Below are 8395 nucleotides of genomic sequence, written 5' to 3' on the forward strand. Positions count from 1 at the left end.
GCATACATAGGTTAATTTTAGTGTGGGTAGAGACAGAATTCTATTTCTTTGAAAATGTAATATAGATGGAATGTCAACAATGCCAAAGCTATGATTTCAAAACTTAGATATATTTACGAATATATTTTGAGTATATAGGATCCACCAGGCATTGCTACGTCAGTGACGATTTCAACACTTAAGTGCACATATAGGAATAACCTTCATCGGGTGTTAAGCAGGTGAGAGGGGGAGAGGGAATGGGGATATTCACACATAATGGGTGCAGTGCTCACTGTGTGGGGGATGGACATGCTTGAATTTCTGACCTGGATGGGGCAAGGGCAACATACAGAAACTAAACATTTGTATCCCCATAATATGCTTAAATAAAAATAAATAAATAAAAAATTTTATAAATGTTTATTATCTCTAGTTGAAGAGGTTAGGCCAAAATATAAAGAACAAACCAAAAAAAATCTGATCAAGTGCCAGAGGAAAGGTAGATAATAAGTACTGTGGGGAATGAGAGGAAGGAGAGATCACAAAGGCACTGGAGAGGTTAGGGGAGAATTTAAGAAAAGTGTCAAACTGAAACAGGGTTTTTAAAGAATGTATGGTATTTGATTAAATGTGGAAAAGGGGTAAGGGGGCTAAAGGATGCTCATGGCAGGTGGAGATCACCTGCAGGAAGTAAGAGGTCCTCTGATGAAAGAGGAGACAGGACTATTCAGGCAGGTGTAGATGGGATTGTAGTGTGTCCTGATTGTAATGAGACACATGGTGGAACTCACTCTCTGTCCTAGGGAATCTCATGGTAAAAAAAAGTTATTTTAGTAATATTGATGTTATGACCATTTGCAGTCTTGATTAGTGGGGAGAGAATAGCAACAAAGATAGCACAGTCATCCTGGAATGAAGTAATCAGAACTTGAAATTGGGTGATGGCAGGGAAAATGCAAAGAAGTATAATATACAAATTATTTTTTTATAATTCATAGATAGCTATCAGCAATATCATCATGTTGCAGTTGTTGGGGAGAGCAAGCCAATAATAGTCTTTTCCGCTCTTTCCCATCTTGCGAGATGATGGGTGAAAAAGTTGAGAAGAAGCTGGATACTAAAGAGAAGAAACCTGAAGCCAAGAAGGCTAATGTCAGTGGCAAAGTGAAAAAGGCTAACCTCAAGGCTAAAAAGGTTAAGAAGAGGAAGCCACACTGTAGCCGAAATCTTGTTTTCATCAGAGGAATCAGCAGATATTCCCAATCTGCCATGCACTCTAGGAAGGCCACGTACAAGAGGAAATACTCAGTGGCTAAACCCAAGGTTGAAAAGAAAAAGAAGAAGGTCCTTGCCGCTGTTACAAAACCAGTTGGTGGTGACAAGAATGGTGGCTCTCGTGTGGTTAAATTTTGCAAAATGCCTAGATACTCTCCAGCCGAAGATGTGCCTCGAAAGCTTTTGAGCCACGGCAAAAAACCCTTCAGCCAACACGTGAGAAGACCGTGAGCTAGCATCATTCCCGGGACCATCCTCATCATCCTCACCAGATACCACAGAGGCAAGAGGGTGGTTTTCCTGAAGCAACTGGGCAGTGGCTTGTTACTTGTGACCGGACCTCTGTCCCTTAATCAAGTTCCTCTGCAATGGACACACTAGAAATTTGTTATCGCTACCTCCACAAAAATTGCATCAGCAATGTGAAAATCCCTAAGCATCTCACTGATGCTTACTTCAAGAAGAAGCTGCGGAAGCCAGACACCAGGAGGGTGAGATCTTCGACACAGAAAATATAAGATTACAGAACAGTGCAAAGTGGATCAGAAAGCTGTGGACTCCCAAATTTTACCAAAAATCAAGGCAATTCCTCAGCTCCAGGGCTATCTGCCATCTCTGTTTGCCCTGACAAATGGAATTTATCCTCACAGATTGGTATTCTAAATTTTTGCAAAGAACCTAATTAAATAACTGAAAGATTAAAAAAAATAGTCTTTTCCAAATTACCAAATAATATGGAAAAACCACCCTTTCCTTCAAGGTGTTGGCTGCTATTTGGTGAACTTTCACCTTTTACGACTTCTACTTCTTAGGTTAAAATGTTTCTCTCAAAAAGAATCACCTCTCTTAAAATGAACCAACTGACTACTCATTGCTGCTCACAAGATGTGTCATTGCTTTTTCCAGCAGCACAGAGATATGTCACATATTTGTATTTAAGAAGTTAAATATTCTCCTGTTTCCTAATAGTGATAGATACTTGAGACACTCCTAATGGCTTGACATATAGTATTTCATTAAGACCTCCCAACACTTCTGTGAAGTACCTGTGTATATTATTATGTCCATTTTAAAGATTAGATCATTGAGGCATAGAGAAAAACTTTCCTAAGGTGACACAGTCAAGAGGTGGATGACTCAGGGTTATGATACAGGTCTGTCTAGCTCCTGCACGCACTGTCCTAATCCCTGTGCAACACTGCCTCACACTTACCTCCCATCATAACTGCCTTCTGTCTCCTGTGATTTATGAAACACCATCACATTGTCCCCTCTTGCTTGAGTCCCACAATTACCTAGATGAAATATTCATTATTTTCTTTTTCCAGATGAGAAATAAGGAGGCTTAAACACACGAAGAGATTAATGAATGTTGTCCTAGGGACTTAATTCCGTAACACTCTAGAGTTGTTTCATTCCACATTGCTTCCAGTATCTAGGCTTTGTACACATCAAAACTATGTGAACTGGTCAATAAGAAAAGAGAGTGGGGAACAGTGTGCTGTGGTTATATATTTTGATTGTTAGAAAATCAAATGCTTGCCACATAAGGTAAAAGAGATTTAGATTGTTTTTCTGTTTAATTGATTATCATAAGCTTCTCCTAACACATGTTAAGGCTGCTCTGAGAAGAGCCATGAAATGCAAAGTGAGTATCCACACCTGTAACCACACCAGCTTTGTCTCCTGTTTGTGGCTAAATGGAGAAAAGAATTTTTAAGTGATTTATGAAGTAACTCATAAAAACACGAGTATCACCATCTATAGATCAAAGTAAAGCATGCACGGGGCCAGTAAATGCTTAAATATTTCCTCCCCAAGATGTTGTTGGAAGATCTCTGTGGTTTTATATTGGATGAAGGTGCAGTTTCCTTGACAACCAGCTTTCTGAACAGACTGCCTGTACCTCAGCGCTCTACAGCTTGCTGTAAAAGTCAAAATGCAATACTGTATTCTTACAAGATGCACATAAATTTACTAAGAAGTGACTTTACAATTTGTATGTGATTTCTGCTATATACTACAGAGAAAATGTTAAGTAACTAAGAAAAAGGAGGTTACCAATGCTGAGGTGTTCAGGACCATAAAAAGGTTCTTAAATTTATGGTTATTCCTTAAATACAATCATCATCTCTTTGTGATTATCTATTTACACCCATTTGTTCATTAACCCAGAAACAGGTCATTCTGTGTCTATATTGACACTTGTTTAAAGATGGAAATATTGAGAAAGTAACGACTAGTCATGACAATTCATTGGTCAGTTATTAGGAAGAATTCTGAATTGCTCAACTTGACTATGAGCATCTATGCAAAGTCTTTCTGTGAAGCTCACTTTTCTAGAGGACTCTTAGTACCTCAGGGAACTTCTGTGCAGTAGGGGAGAGAGTGAAGTAAATGGGATTGGGTTTGGCAGAGCTTTTCAAGTAACTTGTTCAATTTCTAGAAATAGTGGGAAATCTGTCTAGCCTGTAGGCACTTGTCCAGAAGCATCATAATCAGGTTCATTTTTCTTCAGGGAGTAAGACTATGTATTTTTCACTACTTTCAGTAAGACGATGCGTTTTTTTGCCCTTGCATTAAAAAAAATCACAGCTTAATCTCTGCATCTTTTAATGCATCCTTTAAATACCACTATGTTTTCCACATATTTTGGCTCTTGCTTTGTCTCTAAAATGTATCCTTTGGCATTGTACACTTATGTACACTTATGTACACTTATGGCATTGTCCTAGGTAAGGCATTTCTGACTTCTGGTTATGAGCCAGTATGCAAACTTTTATGCAGAGATGATCATATGTATTTTTCTGGAAGTAGTTTTAATTCTTTTATCAAATGTCAAATGAGTCTGCAATCCACATACATGCTAATAGCTGCTGACTTCCACAGTTTGCTGCCTGACTTCCCATCTCACCCTCTTTCTTACTGACAACGCAGGTGTGCTCTCTTTCAACGCTTCTCAGTGTTCTCCTTCTCTGGTAAGACTTCCCTGTCTAATTTATTCTATTCCAATTGCTCCTGTAACTTGATTGCTTAGATCAGATTTTTTTCCAGATTAGCTGACACATTTTATTTTTTTTTACCTATTTAATTAACTATGCCTGTAACTTAGTTAATACTGTATATAAGAATAACACCACATATATCAGTTCATCATATAAGAAACTAAAATAAAACATCAAAGAAACTACATACATCCCGGACTTTTGAAAGGACATTTCAGAGCTTCCCATAGAGGGCAATTAGCACTTATAAATGTTTAGCTAAGCAAGCTCTAATGAACACTTGAATAATGTGAAATTAGTGAAATACAAAGAATTTCCTTTTTTTGAAGTGGCTTTCCTATAACGCAGCTCATAATATAATGAGTGCATGTAGTTCTAGAGGACTGAGGGAGCCAAATGCTGTGCCAAACAGGGCATCCTTTAGATTCTTACAGCTGTGAGGTTTGTGACCATTAAATCCTCAAGTCTCCTGGAGCCCATGAGCTCACTCACTGAAGTGGGTAGGGATCTTATGTGACGTGTTTTTAGAAATGTAAGCTATTCATAAATATGCAAGTATTTTGAGGATTAACTTTTTTGTATGAACAGCTTGCTTGCCTGGGAGAATTAAGTACAGAAGATGTGCACACACAGGCACATTTATTCTTAAAGGGAATGTTAAGTGGTTTCTCAGATGTGTATGTTATTTTCATTGTATCTTATGATATTTTTTATCACTGTCATGTTTATTCAATGAGAAAATTAATTTATATGCATCTTGCTTACAGTATTTTATAAATACATATGTCTCTGAAACCTCTCCCTTCCAGCCTCATCAAACTTTCCCCACTAACTCAGCAGATGATTGCTTCTCCATTGCTGGGGAGAAATGTAGGAAAACTCACAGAAGCTGCTAAGGGCTTTACCTCAGTGTTTTATTATCTCTATGTTGATCCTTTCCCCAAACTCAAGGAAAAAAAGCATCTCTTTTCTCTGAGCAGCACCTGTAACTTGTAAAGGTATGCTGAATCCCATTACTTTGAAAATTCTCTAGGATTAAATTTTTTGATGTGCTTTTCTTTACTTTAACCTCTTTGGTATCTAATTTTCTTCAAATTTTCTCAGGATTTCCTTATGTAGAGAATTACATTTGTTCTTTCCTTTCTTGGAAGTTTGCTCTATGCTTCTCTCTGATGCTTTACTCATGCAGTTGGATAAAATTGGGAAAAGGAAATGGTAATGTACATCCTCATTTTTTCCCTGAGTTTTCTGTCTAACACACCTGCCCACAGAATGGGTATGTTTGGTTTTGCTCCAGGTTCCAGATGGTGAGCAGGCTAGAATCAAAACTGAAGCTTACCTTCTGAAGGCAAGATTAGAGACCTGTCTCTTTCCATCTCCTTCACTGGAGCTCAAAAGATACTGGATATTGGTTAGGTTTTCTCAAGGTTTTAGACATTAGTGGAGTGTTGATAGAGACCTAATTGTGACTAACACACATTTTCTTATCCAGCTACAATCAATGATAAAGTAGATAGTTTGAACTCCAATGCTATGATTTGTTTTTTGTTCAACTTATTAGCTCATTCTAAATTCAGAAGGTAATGGGTATGATTGTTTCCTCTTAAAACCCCAACACTTCATATTTAATGCAGACAAACATGCTCACCCTGGCTTCTTCATATTGTTGTCATCCAATGTTTCTCCTTCTTATCACTATCAAACTTCTTAAAAGGTTGGGTCCATCCTTGCTGCCTCCATTGAATATGTATTCATTTTATATAAACAAAAATATTTACATTATACATGCATAAATAGTCACTTCTTTTCTTAAATGAATACATGTGCATGAAGTTTTAAAAACAGCACTGAAAAAAAAAGAACAACAACAAAACTTTATAACCTTTGTTCCCTCTTCCATCACTACACTATATATTCCCACTTGCCAGAGCCAAGTATTTTTAATTTTCCTAGTTGTTTCTTTTGGAAGGTATTTTTATATTATTAATGTATGCTTTCTCTGACATTCTTTGATCACTACTAACCATTATTTATGTGTGCTATAAGAGAGAATGGCTTACTTTATACCATGGCCTATCTCTTCTCCCTTAGACTCCCCTATAGTTTTATAACTTCAAATATTAAATTAATAAGCTGGTCATGTATGGTGGCATGTACCTGAGGTCCCAGCTACTCAGGAGGCTGAGGCAGGAGGATCATATATGCCCAGGTATTTGAGGCCAGCCTGAGCAACATAGCAAGACCCCATCTCTAAAAAAATAAAAATAAATTTAAAACATAAATTAATAAAATATATTTATATATTTTTTCACTCTCTCACACTCCATAGCCAACCCATTAGCTATCTAGTCACTTTCCAAATATATCCTGAACCCAACTTCTTTTTCTAATTGCACTTGTTTCTATCTAAGTTCAGAACATTTTCTCTCTTATATGGATGGCTGTGATAGATTCCTACCTATTTACCTTGCTTTCACTCTTGGCTATGTGCAATCTATTCTGCCTACGGCAGCCAGAGTGACATAAATGAAATAGTTCTTCCAAACTCTGCCCTGCAAAGACTTCCCACCTGCTTGGTAAGTCTGAGGTCTCCCCCACATCTCCTAAAGACTACATGAGATGGATTCTGGCCACCATCGCCTGCTATCTTCACCATCGATCACTGAATTTCTGTCTTCTTGGCTTTCTTGATGTTTCTCAATCACACCAAGAATGCTCCACTCAGAGCATTGCACTTAGTACTCCCTCACCCTGGAAAGCCCTTGCTCTAGATTTGCATGTGCTTCTCACTGTCACTTCATTTAGATCCTGTTTGAAAGCTCTTCCACTTGAAAATCATCTCATTAGAGAGACCATCCTTGAAAACCTTTTCTAAAGAAGCTATCCCTCCCCCAAAGAATCTGCAGTCTATCTTTATATACTTACCTAGAATGCAAACTTCATAACATCAAGGGCAATGTTGGTTTTGGTCATTGCTATATTGCCAGCAATAACAACAGTGCCCGGCACTAAAGAGGCTCAGTAAATATTTGTAGAATGAGTGAACACATAAATAGAACATGACTACAGAGAGAGCATAGGTATTTTCATGATGTTCTAGCTATGGCATCCCAAAATCTCGAGCTTCACCTAGAGAGGGTCATGTCATCCTTTCATAAAAATATGAAAAAGAAAAAACAGTTGCACTTGGTGAACATTCTTAATCCTTAAGAAGTATGAAGCTCTTAAAGTTTTCCCCTTCTGGGGGCCCCATGAGTAGTTTCCATTTGGTTGGAAACACAGACTTATTGTGCTTTACTTGAATCAGACATTTTTTTTTCATTTTAGGCATTTCAAAAATCTTTTCTAGTGCAGTCATTCTGAGCAGACCAGAAAGGAACCCACTTGTAAACTTTGTAACTATAAAATATATTAGCATGTGTTAATAAGACAAGCTATCCATTTTCCTTTGCCTATGGTCTTCAGTTTAGAGATACACTTGTGTAGAGATATTTATTTTCCTATTGTGAAATAGTTCACTATGTTGATACATTGTAACCTTGACCTCAGCCATTCATCTCTAGCCCTCAGTTCATCTCTTTTTATGCACTCTCCTCTCCAAAGCCATAGTATTAACTATTATAGACTCCCAAATCTTTAGTAAGCTTCATATTTATCTAGCTCACTGGTCACCTCTATTTGGATGTGCCACAGAAATGTCAAGTGGAATAGAAAGTGTGTCATTCTTTCCCCTGAACTTGTTATTTTCCTGTATTTCTCATCTAAGAAAACTGGGAGTGATACCAGATCTCTCCCTCTCATGTAATCTATTAAATCAGTCACCAAGTTTTATAAATTGTAGCTCCTTTATAGCTCTCAAATCAGTACGCTTCTCTCTAATTCAAGCAAGACTTCTATCTTTAGAACTATCACTACAACTCTATGGCTTATAGGTGTAATCTCCCTGATCTAGGCTAACATTTCTTCCAGCTGTCCTCTGTATCCCAGATAAATTCAAATGTAGGCATGCTTCATGTCCTTTGAGAACTCCCTGAATCTATAGGATACAGGTAACATTATGCCCTTCAATGTTAGACTCTCTGTCTCCCTCTAGGCCAGTCTCCTGCCAGTGTCCTGTGCAGACTCTTTGCACC

At 37.7% G+C, this 8395-nt stretch overlaps 1 pseudogene; it reads left to right on the plus strand.

Moving 5' to 3' along the window:
* Window positions 1-1065: 1065 nt before the first annotated feature.
* LOC105860008 (large ribosomal subunit protein eL6 pseudogene) lies at window positions 1066-1920 on the plus strand (annotated as a pseudogene).
* The last annotated feature ends 6475 nt before the right edge of the window (window positions 1921-8395 follow it).

Source organism: Microcebus murinus, chromosome 23 (genome assembly GCF_040939455.1).
Source record: "Microcebus murinus isolate Inina chromosome 23, M.murinus_Inina_mat1.0, whole genome shotgun sequence".
NCBI lineage: Eukaryota > Metazoa > Chordata > Mammalia > Primates > Cheirogaleidae > Microcebus > Microcebus murinus.